Below are 17786 nucleotides of genomic sequence, written 5' to 3' on the forward strand. Positions count from 1 at the left end.
ACCCAGCCCCCACCCCACCCCACCCCTCCGAACCCGCACCCCAGCCCCTCTAAACCCAACCTCCACCCCACACCCCCAGCCCCTCTGCCCCAATGCGAGCCCTCGCCCCTCCGCCCCCATACCACACCCCCGCCACTCCGCTCCGACGACTCCTCTCCTCCTCGACCCCCGGCTAAGGTATATATATTATATATAGTTGTATATTATATATATGTAAATATATTTATATATATATGCTTTTTTATTATTTATTTGTTAATTTTTATTTAATTTATAATTTGTTTTTATTTAATTTTTAGTTTTGTGCAGTCTTAATGGTTACTACCCATGGATGGTTACTTTAATATTAACCATTGGATTAATATCAATGATCCATATTTATAGTTGTTAATTTATATTTTTAAAAATAATTTTTTATTTTTCAAATTTTTTGAAGGGTTACGTGATGAAAAACGTGTATTTATTATGAAAATATAATATTGTAAACTTTTCATTTTTCAATGCATGTCAATTTCTAAATATAGTTAGTGTCTCTCATTGGTTAGAAACAACATTAATTATGGTAAAAAAATAATAACTAAATTTGAAATTAATGTAGAAAAAAAATATTTACCAGTTGGTGACTTGCTATACCAAGTCACTATGTTGCCACATCATCATAATTGTTAGTACCCATCTATGGGTAGTAACCATTGAGAAATCTTCTATATATATATATTTGTATATTTATATTTGAGTGTATTTATATATATATATATATGTGACAGTGTGTGGATGTGTATGTGTGTGTTTATTTATATATATATATGTAAATGTGTATTGTTAGGAACGAGTTTCCTAATACGCAGCAGAATGGTGGTGGGTTGGCCACAACAAAAAAATTGTAACATATTTAAACTACCTTTAAATATGCGGATCTATTAATATACACACATTAATATTAAGTAAGATATAAATAGAAATCATACCTCTTGAAGTCTATCAAGTGTCATTGCTATATTTTCGTAATAAGAACGATCTTCCTATCTAAGCTGCTTCCAGGCACTCACACCAAGATCTTCCACAACGTTCTCTACACCTCAAGAAGTGTGTGGGCACTTAGAGAATAAATGATAGTTTATTTGTGATTTTACTTGATGCACTCAACACTTGAGATCAAGATAATAGACCTGAGAATTGGTTCTTTATATTTTCAGGGAGAGATTGAAAAGTATCGTTCTATTTTTCACAGAGCGAATAATGTCTTGTTTGAGTTATCAGTATATGTTCTTATTAGTCATACTTAAAAAGAAAATATTCAAATTTAAAAAATAAATCTGTAACCAACTTACAATTTATCTTTTAATTAATTAATTATCTTATTAATGAAAATATCAAAAAACTGATTTTTTGAATTATCAATTAATTAATTAAATAAATAAAAATAAAAATTCTGTCCCTGAAAAAATAGTAGTACACGCCACACACAGTCCATGGATTGTGTGTGGTCGTGTACCAACCTAATTTTTAGGGATATTTGATTTTTCTATTTTTATTTAATTATTTATTCAAACTACTTTGTCAGATAAAAATCCAACAACCTGATAACTAATTAAAATTTAAATTAAATATCTTTTTAACTAATTGTTATCCCCGTTTCTTCCAAAATGTACGGATCCACACTCTAAGTCCATGGGCCACTTTCCTGGGAATTAAGACCCATATAAGGCCCATTAGGCGAAGGGAAAACATATATTGGCAGCCCAAGTCTTGGCAAGGCCCAGAGGGCATCCGGGAGAGTGACCGGGACCATCATCGGGCCAGGTTGTATAAATCCGGGACCGTGTACCGGGATGTCCCCTAAGGTACGGTAAAATAGGTCGCGGGCTCCCAAATTCGAGATTGGGCCGGGACCTCCGAGGATAAACCCGGGTCCTGGTAAATGAACCAGGACCCTGGTAAACAGAGGGGGACGTTGGTAAACGGAGGGGGACGTTGGTAAACGGACCTGGATTGGTTGGCCGAATTTGGCGTGATAAAGTGTCCCCTATACTAACATCGTCCCAAGAAGCGTGGGGGTTGTCCTCACGATTAACTTGCAGAGGAGGCTACCTCGGGATTGTACGCTGTTGGTTCAGAACTGGGCCGCCACTACTCTGACCGATCTTGTCCCCCAAATCTTCCTCGTAGCCCATAACACCCAGACTGAAAAACCAGTTTGTCGCATGTCTTAGAATAAGATCTTGTTTGGGCTGGCCCAATGGGCTTTGATTAATGTATGTTTCATATTTCAATCATTTGTATTGGGCTCCCATCAGAGAAGCCAATGGTATTTACACCCTTATTGGGCCGGACTAGCCCGACCCAAGACCAGCGCACTCATGCGCCTATAAATACGAATAGTGGTGCACTGAGGAGGGGATCCTAGATTTTGATTGTAAGCAGTTACTCTGCTCAAACTTACCGAAAACTCCATTGTCAAAAGCTCTCTAAGCTCTAATACCACTGTCTCGTGGACTAAGGCTCATTAACGCCTCAACCACCTCAAAATCTTGTTTACTTCACTTAAATCCTTTCTTTTAAGCTCTCTAATCTCTTCTAATTCTAGTTTTTGAAAAATTCGGTAAACACTAATTATCAAATATAATTAATTATTTGAATAAATATCAATCTTTTAAATTCAAATCCAATTTGAACTTACCAGATTATTATCTCCCACTCAAATAAAGATATTTAATTAATTCTACCAATTAATTAAACCCAATAATTTCAAAAATTGGTTATTTAATTTATTATAATTTCGAAAATTTTAATTAATTAATTATTTAATTAAAATTTCAAAAATTATTTAATTATTTAATACAATTTTAAAAATTATACAATAATTAAATATTAATTAATTTTGTTAATTACAACTAATTTGTAATTAATTAATTAATCACTATTATCATATAATTGCATATTTGGCCCGAAGAATAAATTTCTTCTTAAATATGTCTTTTAACTATTTTTCCTTATATCAACTCTTGCCTTGAATAGTGTTGATAGAACTGTTGTGGGGACCTATGAACCTATAATTCCAAGCTTAAATAAATTTGAGATTATTAATTAAACTCTTTAATTAAATAATCTTAATTTATTAATCTCATGATTATTTTACTACAAATATGAGACTGCACTCTTGTAATTATAGACATTTCATTTACTGAGTACTTTATAATGATAACGCGTCCATTGATATAATTAGGGGTGTGCACGGTGTGGTTTGGGCGGTTTGAACACTTTTTAATACACCACGCCACAAGTGCGGTGTAGTAGCTAGAACACACCATGCGGTGTGATTTCGTTGCACCAAACAGACCAAACCAAACTATTTTTTGCGGTGTGGTTTGGGTGGTTTTCCACGGTGTAAGTGTGTTAAAAAAATATGTGTGAGATAGAGAGGTGATAGGGAGGAGGCGCAAATGAGATGAGAGAGGAAGGAGTTGTTGTCGTGTATGATGTGTTAGAGAATAAGGTTATACCCTAAATTAAGTGGGTTCCTAATTTAAGTGGGCTCCTAGTTTTAGATTGGGTTACTAAAAAATGGTATATATGTAAAGTTTATTTTTTTTTTAACATATTTGTAAGTATACGGTGCGGTGTGGTGCAAACCAAAATTTCACACCGCCAAACCACGCACCACACCACACCGCGCGGTTTTGCTAAGATACAAACCATACCGAACCATTCCACTTTTAACACCGCGATTTGCGGTGTAGTGTGGTGCGGTGCGGTCGGTCGCCGCAGTTTGCCGGTTTAGATGCTCACCCCTAGATATAATCATTGCGTACAAATTGACCCTCTAATAATGGTTCATAATTAATTGGGAATAAATTACCGTTTTACCCTTTTAATTATCTCTTGTTTCCTTAAGTACCATTGACTTTACTAGTGAAGGTTAATTCATAACTTAATTATGAATTTGAGCTCAATAACCTTTCAGTTCCAAAAGTCAACCCTTACGAGAACCATTATTCAATCTCTTGCGAGAAGGCATAGATTCCATATCTGTATACTATGTCCCCATCCATTTACATTAATGAGTTCCCAAAACAAAAGTTACTAGCCTAATCATTATGACAGACCATAACGAGTGAATAAAATAACTTATATAACATAAATAAGAGTTCATAGTAACTTCATGATTAAGATCTATCTGTATATGATCATCAATTGATATATTTAATTAATACTTCAAAATTGTATTTAACTAAGTATTAATAAACATATTTGGTCCAATTCTACATATTCTCTAATATATAAAGCACATCCACTAAAGTGTCTTACTACACTAGTGATCTGGATCTAGATTATATGTATTCATAATACTAGTGGACCGTACTTGTAGTAATTACTCTAAAGATTCCATAACTTTATTTTATTGCGAACTATTCAAGTTCATTTATCTCTAACACAATCCTCCCGTACCAATACATGTTTGAGATCACATATATGAACTTAGGAATTTTTCTGATATTTACATAATATTATCACAGAATAATATAGTCCATAAAATATATGCATAACAAATTCAATTTATTTATTTATTTTATAAAACAATGTCTACTACATATGCTTTCAGGGCACAATTCCTAACATGTATATATATGTATATAAGTATATAAATATACATGTGTGTGGGTGTGTGTGGTGTATATGCATATATGTGTGAGGTGTATATATATGTTTTATGTATTTAATTTATATGTGTTATAATTTTTTTTTTGCTAACTTTGTTTTCTATTTAGGAGAAAATAAGTTAGTGTAATTTTTGGTACCTTTTCTTTTGGAGCATTTTATTAATTGGCATGTGTCTCTTATTTCTTGTATCATCATCATCATTATTATTATTATTATTTACTATTGTTAGATGTGTTTGAATATTCTAAATATTCATCTACAGTGAAGTAGGTTTGGAGATACATATTGTGTGCTATGGTGAAAAGGGACTTGCATGTATTAGTGAAGTAGCAACTGTGAAATTTTTGTGTGCTGCGAAGATATAAGGAAGAAACTTATAGTGTGTTGTTTGAATTGATTTTTTAAATTGTTTAAAAATGGCTAGGTCTTTAGTATAGGCAAGATGCTGCCCAATTTTGTGTAGATTTATAGGGTTGTGGGTCGGGATAGTGTCTTTTATAGGGACGGGGGTCGCGATAGGTTCTTTATAGGACCGGGGGTCGGAATAGGGTCTTTATAGGGTTGAGGGTCGAGATAGTGTCTTTATAGTGTCGGGATAAGGTCTTTATAGGGTCGGGGGTCGTGATATTGTCTTTATAGCGTTAGGAGTCAGAATAAGGTCTTTATAGGGTCGGGGGATCGGGATAGAATCTTTATTGGGCTGAGGGTCGAAATAGGGTCTTTTTAGGGCTGAGGGTCGGGATAGTGTCTTTATATGGTCGGGATATGGATAGTGACTTTATAGGGTCATGATAAGGTCTTTATAAGGTTGGGGGTCGGGATAGTGTCTTTATAGGGACGGGGGTCAGGAAAGGTTCTTTATAGGGCGGGATAAGGTCTTTATAGGGTCGGGGGTCAAGATAGTGTCTTTATAGAGTCGGGATAAGGTCTTTATAGGGACGGGGGTCGAGATATTGTCTTTATAGGATCGGGGGCCGGAATATGGTCTTTATAGGGCCGGGGGTCGGGATAGAATCTTTATAGGGTCAGGATAGGGATAGTGTCTTTATAGGGTCGGGGGTTGGCATAGTGTCTTTATAGGGTTGGGATAGAGATAATGTCTTTATAAGGTCGAGATAAGGTATTTATAGGGTCAGGATATGTTCTTTATAGGGCCAGGGGTCGAGATAGTGTCTTTATAGGGTCGGGATAGGGATAGGGTCTTTATTGTTATTATTTCTAATAACAAAAAAATTGTTATTATTTCTTATAACAAAAAATTGTTGTTATTTCTTATAACAAAAAATTGTTATTATTTCTAAGAACAAAAAAAAAATTATTATTTACCATAGATGGCGATTGATAAGAGTCGGACGAAATTGAGAAATCATGCATGTGATGCTTATTGGATTGGTCTCCAAAATTTCATGAATATGGCATCACAACACAAAGATTGTGACGGGAGAATAAGATGTCCATGCGTCAGATGCATGAATCTTAGACTGCAAACTTTGGATGTCGCTCAAGCACATATATTCGATCGGGTTTTCCAACAGAGTTATGAACAGTGGATTTACCATGGGAAAGTCGAGGAAGATGTTGATGATGTAGGGGTCCAGACAACCAAGGTGAACAAAACACAAGTTGTATTGATAATTTGTACAATTACATCTATAATTGTCCAAACATTAACAGACAAAAAGACCAAAGAATGCATATACAAGCATCAATAAAAAACAAAAACAAAAAGAGAGACTGTTGTCTTGACGAACTATAATCTGTCGCCCTGACTTTGTATGAAGGACAATTATTTCATGCTGACTCTTCTTATTCCTGGGCCAAAATCACCAGGTAAGGACATGGATGTATCTTTTAGGCCACTGGTGGACGAGTTGAAAGAGCTGTGGATTAACGGGGTGGAAACTAGGGATGGTAGAAACAACAACATGTTCAAGATGCGTGCGACCCTTTTGTGGATGGTGAACGATTTTCCTGCTCGAAGTAGTTTGTCTGGATGGACTGGTCAGGGTTACAAGGCTTGTCCTACATGCAACGAAGACACATCCTTTATCCGAGTGATTGGTAAGACATCTTATGTTGGTCATAGATGATTCCTGACCAGTAATTATCGGTGGAGAAAAGATACTCAATTCGATGGAAAAGTTGAGAGAAGACGTCCTCCAAGAAAGTTTACTTGTTAGGATATCTTAGATCAAGTTAATGCTCTACCACCTCAAGTCCTGGGGAAACATGAGAGGTTTGAAACGAAAAAGTGGTGCGGAGGATAGTAATTGGAGGAAAAAAAAGCATCTTTTATGAACTTCACTACTGGAGTATGAACGAGTTAAAATACAACATAGATGTTATGCATGTTGAGAAGAATGTATGTGATAATGTTCTTGGTACTATCTTGGATAACGATAAGTCCAAAGACACTACAAAGGCAAGACATGATCTGAAGAATATGGGAGTTAGGGATGCATTGTGGATATATGAAGATCAGAATAAAAAGTTAATGAAACCACATACTCCATATGTGTTGACTCCTGAAGATAGGAGAGAATTTCTTCAATTTCTAAAAGGTGTTAAACTACAACGACCCAAAATCACTAATGTGGCTTAAGGGCCTTGGTTAGTGTGTCGAGAGGGCGTATTTGGTTTATGTGTGAATCTATTAAATTAATGTGTGATTATATGATAAACATGTTATATGGTTCTGTGAATGTAAATGTGGTTGTATGTTATATTTGTGAGAACCACATTATTATGTGGGTAAATCCGCAGCGTGCGACTTGAGGCGATCCTAGGGAGCTAGTTAGCGGGAAGTCACAACGGGATTTAATATTTGACTTGGGACAAGTCAAGGGGTATCTTGGGTGTTAGATGATTATTTGGGTTATCGGGTTATGGGAATAAATATATGGAGATATATTTGAGGTTAGAAAGCCTAGGCGGGAATATCGGGGAATTTTACCATTTTTCCCTCGGGGACGTTTCCGGTACCCCGAGCCTCGGGATTGAATTAACTGGCTAAGATTAGACTAAGTTAATAGAAATCAGTAGAACAAAAGACACAAACCGACCCTTTAACACATCTTCTCCTCCTTCTCTTCTCTCTCTTTTCTCTCTTAAGAAAACTACAAAAATCTAAGGAAAACTCAACTGGAAATTCTGTGTTTGAACTGAATTTATGAAGGATTAGCCTAGTTTTGACTAAGGGACACTCAACCAGGATCAAGGTAAGAATTGAACCTCATTCTTGAGCTTTAGAACTCTGAGTTTTGGCTGAGTATTAAAAGTGGTTGTGGTTTTGATGTTAAGGAGTGAATTAAAGCTGAGAAGCTTGGATTTTAGCTCAGGAACCTGTTAAGGAGGTGGTTCATCAAAGAAGGTAAGCTTCAATTCGTAGTTTAGAGCTTAAATCCTAAGTTTGCATGACTGGTTTTCTGGGTTCTTTAGTTGCTGGGTTTCAGAAATCTAAATGGGATTTTGATGGGTTTTTAAGCTGGATTTATGTTGGATTATGCTGTTAGAATCATGTTAAAAGTCTTGTGATTAATGGGTTTTGGAACTAGGGTGCTTTGGGGTGGTTTTGAATGAGGTTAGGATGTTAGAAATGGTGGATTTTCTGGGCACGAAGGGTTGGGCCGCGACTCTGTTCTAGAGCACTAAGGCCCTGCGAAGCAAGGAAGAGCCAAGGGGGCTCTGAAGTGGGGAAGCACCGTGGCGCCTCAGGGCAGGGCCGCGGTGTGTGTCTGTCTTCAGAGAGGCTTAGCCTCTGTTTCAGGGGTGGGCCGCGGCTAGGCTTCAAGGGCCGCAGCCCTTGAGGGCATCTTTGATCTTTTGGAGGTTTTAAGAGTGGGAACCCAACCTAGGGTGCTCGGGATCGATTCCACCACCGTGTTTGGTGGAATTCGGTGTCCCGGAAGCTAGAACTTCACCTGGAAATATTAACACGATTATTAATGGTACTCCCTATCTTGGTTGTGACTAGGTATTAAGTTAGGGCTCGGAAGGCGGATCGTGCTCGAGAGGTGTCGCTTGTAGTTAGTGAACTTGGAAACTAAAGGTAAGAAAACTCCACCTGGTTGTGGAATTATAATGGGACTAAGGGTTCCTTATTTTGTATGCTTCATAAATGATGGTATTAAGCCACGTGAACAGTAAACCAACAGCCTAAGAGTGCCAAAGTTGACACTAGTGCATAGGGTGCGGCTCGGCCGCTGGTAGCTGAGGACAGCTTGTTATGCACTGAGCTCGGTTTAAGTGGGTCGGAGTCAGTGCGGTAAGCAAAGGGTGCGACCATAAGTGTCGACCCTGACTATTATGTGATTTGTTTGTTATTATTGTTTGGTGAGTTGTTATGCTGTATAGCTGGGTGATGATTAGCTGACTCTCTGGTTGAATCTCTCTGCTTTGTGAATATTGTGGTATGTTAATTGTATGAACGTGCTTAGGGGTTACCCAAATATTACTGTGGCTTGTTATGTAATGAGATATGTATTCTTGCTGGGCCTTAGCTCACGGGTGCTACGTGGTGAAGGTAAAGGCAAGAGCAAGCTTAATCAGCCCTGATTGGGAGAGCTCTGAGAGCAGAATGTACATGATCAGCTGCTCAGCCACCACAGTTGAGGGGAGGCAGCGACATGAATACCATAAACTTTTGTTTTGCCTTTAGAAAGGCTGGTGGTTGTCTGTACACTGGAAATTTTGTAATAGACTTTTAAACGCTATTTCTTTTGGGATCCCATATGTAAATATTTATTTATATGGTCAGTATCTTTTGAGACCAAAACCTTTCAACCCTAGCACTCTAATGACCTTAGAATTTACATTTTTAACTGTTTGACTTGATTAGTGTTGAGTCTAGTTTTTATCATGTTTTGGTGATGTTTTTAGTAGTCTTTTATTTCGTTTTTCTTTCATTTAGTGCGGGTTTATGCTTTGTTTGTCTGTCTTTGTGAATATCAGGAAGAATTGAGCATGTGGAAGAAAATGCCAAAGAAAGGGAAGAAATAACCAAGTTTTTCATCATATTTTGATAAAGAATGGTTCTCAACACAATTTGGAAGTGTTGGTGAAATTTTGAGATGAAATCTTGAAGAATTGAGAAATCCCTTAAGAGCCACGGCATGAGCAAAGTGGAGCCGCAGCTAGGGGGGAAACAGAAGCATTGTTTTTTTAGGAAGTCCTCGGGCCGCGGCATGGCTATAGAGAGCCGCGGCATAGATGGGCATTTTGCCCAGAATTCGTCAATGCGGGCCGCGGCATGGTTTCAGAGGGTCGCGACATAGAAAGGGCTTTTTGCCCAGGAATTTGGACACGGGCCACGACATAGTGTATGTAGAGCCGCGGCCCGCCTCTTTAAAATTTTGAAATCCTAGGTTTTAATATGGCGAAGAGGAGAAGAAAGGGACGTACGGATTGTGGATGAACGCTGGTTTTGAAGGCTGAAGACCTAGAGTATTTTTACATGTTTTTCTTCTTCTTCCTGATGTTATCTTTAATTTCTGTTGTAATTAGCAGTATGATTATGAACTAATTTTCTGTTTAGGATGTTTAATTGAATCACTTGAATCCTTGTTATGAACTAATGCAATTTTTAATATTCTTCTTCTTCAATCTTCTTCAATTCCATATAATATGTTCTTATAGATTGATTATTGATTGGCCACCTTTAGTCATTTACATATGTTTTTAAGTCAAAATATGAGAAGTGAGATTTAATTCTGCCGTGGTTATATTGGACATAATTCTAATTTAGAATGAAAGTATCTGAATTAATTGTGTAACTGTTATTAAGTTGTGAGATTAATGCTATCTGTGTGGTTCAATTTACCATAGAGATATAGGAAATTGTCACCTAGGTTGAGTTTATAATTCATAGTATGATTATAGGCTGCTATATCAACTTGTTAATTGAATTAGGTCAAAAGAAGAAGAATTCGCACTTTGCATTAGAGAATAATAGGGAGGATAGTTGATGAGATTAAATATCCTAATTGTTTCTCAGTGATTAACTTAAGAGTTTTTCTATTAGTTGTTATTCAATTCAATTTTTAATTATTGTTTCTGCCATTTATAGTTTCTCTTGGTGTATTTACAAAAATCAAGAATTTCAATTCATCAAATAGAACAAGAAATTAATTGACTGGTAATTGATAAATCAGTCATTGAGGACGATACTTGGTTTTACCATTTTATTACGAGTTTGCGACTGTGTGCACTTGCATAGCTATAATTAGCAAGTCCTGCACCTTTATAAATACATAGTGTAGCGATCTTGGCTATCCAGAGCATTATATAAACTGCCAGATGGTTTTTGTTGACCTTAGGGATGATGATAACACCAATCATGTTTCACTAATAGATGTTAATTTGATAAGTAATGACAGTGACTATTGTACTTAGTTCTTCTATCTATATAAGAAAAACTTTATATTTAAATAATTATATATTAGAAATGTTGAATGATTTATGGAATTATGGATTTGTTATGTTGTGGATTTGTAGTCAGAAATGTTAAATAACAATTTTGTGTTGATTACAACTAAGAGCCCATAAATAATATATATTTGATATTCATACTAACAAACAAATTTGGTCATATTTAGTTTAAAGATGTCAGCAGATGTAGCCTCATACCATGGCAGAGATGGTGGTGGTCAAGATCTACTAGATCCTACTACGATCCCATCCAGTTGCGAGTCAGGTATTTTACAATTTATTTATTTCTAATTAGACTTTATTATACACTTATTTAAACAATAAAGTAGCTCCACCAAAGAGAATAGGTCATGGGCCTGCTGCTGGGAAAAATTTAGACGACAAAAGGCGAGAAGCTGGACATCCACTCCCCATAGTGGTTGACCCTATCACGTACAAGGTGGTGGGAACGGAACATGCTGCTTTTGTCCGTCTTTTGGGCACCCAAGTCACATCAGTGATTCTAGGATATTACAAGGATTGGACTAGTGTCCCAAAACGATATAAGGATAATGTTATTAGTTAAGTGAAGGTAAATTTTTTAGAATTTAGTTTGATAATATTTGAATTATAATTCCAACATGATTAACATATTTTCTCTTGATTGTAGCACATCTATCAAATAGATGGGCGACCAGATTATACTACCCTCATTGACAATATCGATGCTGAGATGGCTGAGAGATACCGAGATAGGAAAACTAAGCAGCATGCTCACTTCAAAAAGTTCTACAAAGGACCAGATAATTGGGATGAGGTCCTAAAGAATCCACCCAAAGATGTCAACGCTGATGAGTGGAAACAAATTTGTGAGTTTTTCAGGAGTCCAGAGTTTATTGCGCGCTCTGTGAAAAACAAAATAAACCGAGACCAAATGAAGTACTCTACAACACAAGGCACGAAATCATTAGCGGCCACTCATCACGAAAAAGTAAGTGAAAAATATTAACTTAATTAAGTTGTATGAATTTATAAGTTCTCTAACATTATAATTTTCTTTATTAGTTTAACCTGAACCTAATTGAGGAATGGAAGGAGTATAACTGGACAAAGAAGAATAAGAATTTTGTCAACGAGGATGCTGAACGAGATTATGTAAGTTTAACTTTATAATCAATTCAAATAATTATATTTTTCTTTTATATTATCATTTTTTTTTATAAAAAAGTTAAGTTGAAGTCAACTCTTGAGGCTGAGACTCAGCAGACAGTTGAATCTGGTACCGATGATTCTTTCTCGGTCGATCAAATAAAGATACTAAGTCAGGTTCTTGGTGAAAGGCGGGGGCACCAGCGAGGAGTTATTCGCAAATTAAAGGGAAAAGCGTTAACCCGTCCCTCTCAAAACACTCAGTCTCAGGCACCACCTCAACAGTCGATTGAGGAAATACGTGAATTGGTTGACATTATGAAGGTCATGAATGAACAACTTCAATACGTGTATCAGCAGTTTCCACCTGAAAAATGCCCGACAACAAACGTGGTGATGCAGAATACATATCGGCGATTTTTCGAGAAGTATTTAGGCTCGTCTTTTGAAACTCAGACACAACACACGTCTCAAGCTTCAACTTCTCAGCCTTCACTAGGCCATCCATACACATGCACCAACTTTACCATCTCAACATTCAGCCTAACCATATATGTATCAATGGCTGATGCCTCCGTACCCTCAGACTTATCATCCTCATATGAGCGGACCTTCGTCCTAACTCCCACCTCCTCATATTAGTGGGTCGTTGTCTCAACCTCCGCCCTATCCGTATCCATACATGTATAGACATGGAGGATCATCATTACCTCCACAATATCCATGGGCGATGCCTCTGCACACACCATAAGCACCGCAGGCACCAGAAGAAGGAGACAATACGAAGGACGCCGAGGGTTGAGATGTTTTATATATTATTGTATGAAACAATAACTTTTAATTAATAAATTATTGTATTGATATTTAATTTGGATAATATTGTATCATTGGATTGTTTTTTTTTAATTATTAATTTCATGCATATTTAATATTAGTATTATTATTTTTATGCATATTTAATTTTGATATTATAAATTAAAATATACTATTTAAATATTTTAATTTAATAAATTTTTTTATTTTTTTAATTATATAAAAGTATTAGGGGCGACATTCATTTTATTAGGGGCGAAAATGTCGCCGCTAATACTTTTTTTTATAGGAGTGACGGTGTTGTCGCCGCTAATAATCGACTTTAGCGTTGAAATATTAGCGACGACACGTCATCGACGACATGTTGCCGCTGATGACTATTAGCGACGACTTTGGGTATGTCGCCTCTAAAAACCCTTTTTGTTGTAGTGTGATAATACAATTCATTCCTCTTTCTAAAAAAGAGGGAGCCAATTTTACTAGTTTAGTCTAAAAAAAATACATTTGATATAAGTTTTTTTTAAAATCAAATTTGTTTTTTTTTTTATAATGTTGTATTTCAAATCAATTATTTCTAAAAAAATATCAAAAGACATAGGCGATACTTATTAGTGGTAGCCTTCAACACAACCAGTTAAAAAAAAAATTTATAATAAGTTATGATGAATTTTTGTTTGGTACATTTTTTTAAATATATATATAGAGCGATCACAGTGTATTTACTTTTCTGACAGCGTTGGTGCAGCCAGTTTGTGTTTCCTACTCCTCGGTAATTTTTTTTTCCAATTTTTTTTTTAATATAATAGTGTACATTGGAATCATTTAAGACACCATACAAATTTTCAAGAAATTATGAATAATTTATAGTGCCGAAAACAAGGTTCAAACAATTGACTTTTATACGTGTATACAAAAAAATAAGCACGTGTATGCAAGAAGTTGTTTGAACTCTGTTTTCGTTACAATAATTTATTCATAATTTCTTGAAAATTTGTAGGATGTTCTAGATAGCTACATGTGCACCGTCATATAATTTTTTTTTCCAAATTATATCTATCTAGGTGCCCAAAACAAAAAAATGATGCACTGGTGTTGTTAAAAAAATAGACACATTGTAGTCCTATATATATATTATATATATATATATATACACGAGGCTACATGCAAGTCCCATTAAATATAAGATTTATAACAATTATGTTTTATATTTATAGTAAAGAATAATTACAAAAGATAAAAAATAATCAAAATATTTACATATGTATATATCATTTCTCGTTATTGTTAGTGATAATTAATTTTTACGTAAAGTTCCTTGTATATTGTCACATGTTCAAATTGGATTAAAATTTAAATACTTGCAAAATTGAGTGAGAAAATAAAAGAAAATTGATGGTTTACAATAGAACTACCATTCTTTTTAAATTATAAGGAAGAAAATTATTTAAAAGAAAATTATATTTAGGTTTGAAAGATGAAAACTAAAGGAAATTTATAATACATGATATTTTAAAATGATGAACTCTTTATGATATATAATTTTTTAGGAGATGTCGAGTGAAAAAGTTGTGGCATATTTTTTTATTTATATTGAATCGATATATGTATTGTCTTTCAAAGGTAATAAGAATATATGTAATATTCTAATCTAACAAGTTATTAATTAATAGCTGTCGTTAGCATTTAAAGATAATTTTAGCTTATATTTGGCTATCACGAGTACATGACTCACACAACCGTCAAAGGTCAAATAATATTAATTAGTAAAAAGAGTATGATAATGATAAAACAGAAAGAAAAAAAAAGTTTTTTTTAGAGTGTTTAATGTCTGGTCGAGTTGAGTGGAATTTTTACAAATCCAAACTTATAATTGAGTTGAATACCCATAACTCATCCAATTAAAAAAAAATTGAAGTTAACCCAGTTGTATGCCTTCATTCATACTTCATAGTTGGTTATTTAGAGCGTTGTGCCTAGAGGTTTTGAGCTCATTCCTCTGTGTTTTGTAGCAATTCTCTTATTTATACGTGACCCCTTTTTTCTTTCTGGACAAGGTCTCATGGCATGTGAAGGACCATTCGACGCTCCTCCGAGGGTCGAGTTTGTTGACTTGTCTTCAAACTCGGAGTCCCACGAGGACAACCCTCACCAAGACTACGACACCTTAAGGCAGGTCCGTATTCGTCATCTTGAGCACATGGCTAAACTTAGACGTAAAATCTGGGTGGTAGAGAGCGAAATAGACTCAGTTTTGAGGGGAGACAGAGTATCTTTCCCCCTTGACCTTAATAACCATGTAGTGAACCTTAGGGTGACCCTTTTAGATTTGCAGATGGAGTTGGAGTTTATGGAGGAAAATCTCTCGCCTGAGCCTCCTACCTCGTTTTCCCCTAATGACTGTCATGGGGCCGTCCCGTCTTCTCCTCAACCCTTGTTCTCGGTCTATCCTTGCTTAGCGCTTTCACACTTGGCGCCTCGGTGGAAAACCCTTGCTAGGAAGAAAAAATGGAGGGTAAAGTGCCCTGTTTCCACCTCAACTTTTTCTTTTGGTTTTGCAGATATGCCGAAGAGAGCACGATGATAGGTGACCGCTGAGGATCAAGACACTGGCCCCCTGTTGGCTTCCACCCTAGTGTCCCATGTGTCTGAAAATAAATTGTTGGAATTAACGGAGAACTACCATGTTTGCCCGGAATACAAATTATACATTCCTTCGAACAAGTGCCGGGTTGATTGGTCAAGTCCGAGTTATGTGGCCATGAGCAAACATATGTTGAAAGTGGGTGGCATAATCCCATTACACCCATTCTTCGTCACGGTTCTCAACTATTTTGACCTTGCTTCGCTCCAGTTGGTGCCCAACAGCTGGCTGACCTTGAGTTCCCTCTTTATTGCGTATATGGAGCGCTTCAAGTGTGCTCCCACGACCCAAGAGGTGCATTTCATGTACAACCTCATGCCCTCTCCTAAATCCAAAGGCTTTTATTTCCTGCAAAAAGCCAATTCTTCGGTCTCCTTGATAGAGGGTTCTGTATCCAACCTAGGGTCTTGGAAGCAGGAGTTCTTCTTTGTGAAGGGTCCCCTCTCTGTTCGTGAGCACTTTCGCTCAGCTCCTAGTAAGTACTTCGAGTTTTTATTTTTTATTTTTTGGAACTTATGTTCGTGTCGGCAACTGTGTTGATTGTGTAGAGAATTTCGTCGTGCCTGAAGTTATCTGGTCGGAAGTGGATACAGTGGATAAATTTCTCGAGGCTGACCCTGCTGAAAAAATGGTTGTACGTCTCTTCATCATGACCAACCTCAACTGTCACAAGCTGTCCCCGGTCTCGGAGCCTGAGTTGTTGTGTTCTATTTCTAGAACGTGGAAGAAAAAGGCTGTTTGGTTGAACCTCACTCGGATGGGGGTGAGGCTGAGCGTGTGCCAGAGGGAGTCTCCCCAAGACATAGGCAACCCCACCGACCATCTTTGTCTCCCAGGGAGTGCCCTCCTTTAGCCCCTACATACCATGACATGGCCTCCCACTCCCACGATCAACAGGCCATGCCGAGGGGCTTCGTCTGTCCCTATTCTGAGGACTTCGATGCTTTCCCTTAGGCTTCCCTTGATCCTAGTCCATCGGGGGCTCATTTTTCCGATCTTCCTGCGCCCCCTCCTCCTTCGGCGAGCGGGTCATCTGTCCCTACCCAGCCAAGCACCCTTGGATCGGAAGGGGCACCCTGGGTGGGCCGCATGGCGGCCTCTTATGGGCGACGGTATGTCCAGGTCGCCACGGATCTTCCTGAGGCTGATTGGAGAGGTCTTGGGAATTTTTCCATGTCAGAGCTTGGGGAGACTCTTTCACGTTTTGATGCTTGGGTGATTTCATGCATCTTACGGCGACCTTATCCCTTTCCTCTCTCTTTTTTTTTTGCTTATCATCATTATTGTTATTTTTCTTGTGCATACCTATACAGTGGCTCAGAGATTTGCCGATTCGGCTTAGGACCTCTCCGCGTTGAATGCTGAAAGGGACCGTCTTACGGTCCAGGTCCAGGGGCCTGAGAGAGAGCTTGTTAAAACCAAACAAAAGTTGGAGAAGGCCCTGGCGAAGGCCTCTTCATCATCGAAAAAGAAGAAGAGGGCGATTGCCAAGGCCGTGATGCTGCAGAAGAAGGTCACTTGCTTGGAGGCCGACCTTGAGGGTGCAAAGGCTACCATCGCAACGTTGCAGGGGAGGGTCGCTTCCTTAGAGGCGGATGAGGCTGACACTGTGTATAGATCCATAGAGCGCGCCCTTTATGGGGTATGGAGGCAAAATCCAAACTTCGATTTTTCCTCCTTTGGTGAGCATGCTGTTGCCAGGGTGGCTGAGTGGAACGCCTACGGTAGGAGGCCTTGAGATTGTCATTCTGCGTTTTTTGCCATTTCAGTCCAATGTGGTTGTATGCTCATTTGAGCCTTATTTTGCTTGTAATTTCTCTAAGTCATGTTACATTATCAAAACTCTTTTATATATATATATATATACAAATGCAATCATTCATCTTTATTCCTCTATGTTAGAGGTCCTTTTGAGCTCGCACAATGGGGTTCGATAGGTTCTCTTTTTTACTTATTAGGCTTGAGGTCCTTTGGAGCCCATGCGAAGGGGTTCAATAGGTCCCTCTTTGGTGCCTCTTGATTGTACCTATAAGGATATATTGACCCCTTGGGTTCTAGTTATCCTTTTATATATTTTTGCGCGCGCTTATTATCTTTTGCGAGAAGCGTCCTTCTC

The sequence above is a fragment of the Humulus lupulus genome, chromosome 2 (assembly GCF_963169125.1).
Source record: "Humulus lupulus chromosome 2, drHumLupu1.1, whole genome shotgun sequence".
NCBI lineage: Eukaryota > Viridiplantae > Streptophyta > Magnoliopsida > Rosales > Cannabaceae > Humulus > Humulus lupulus.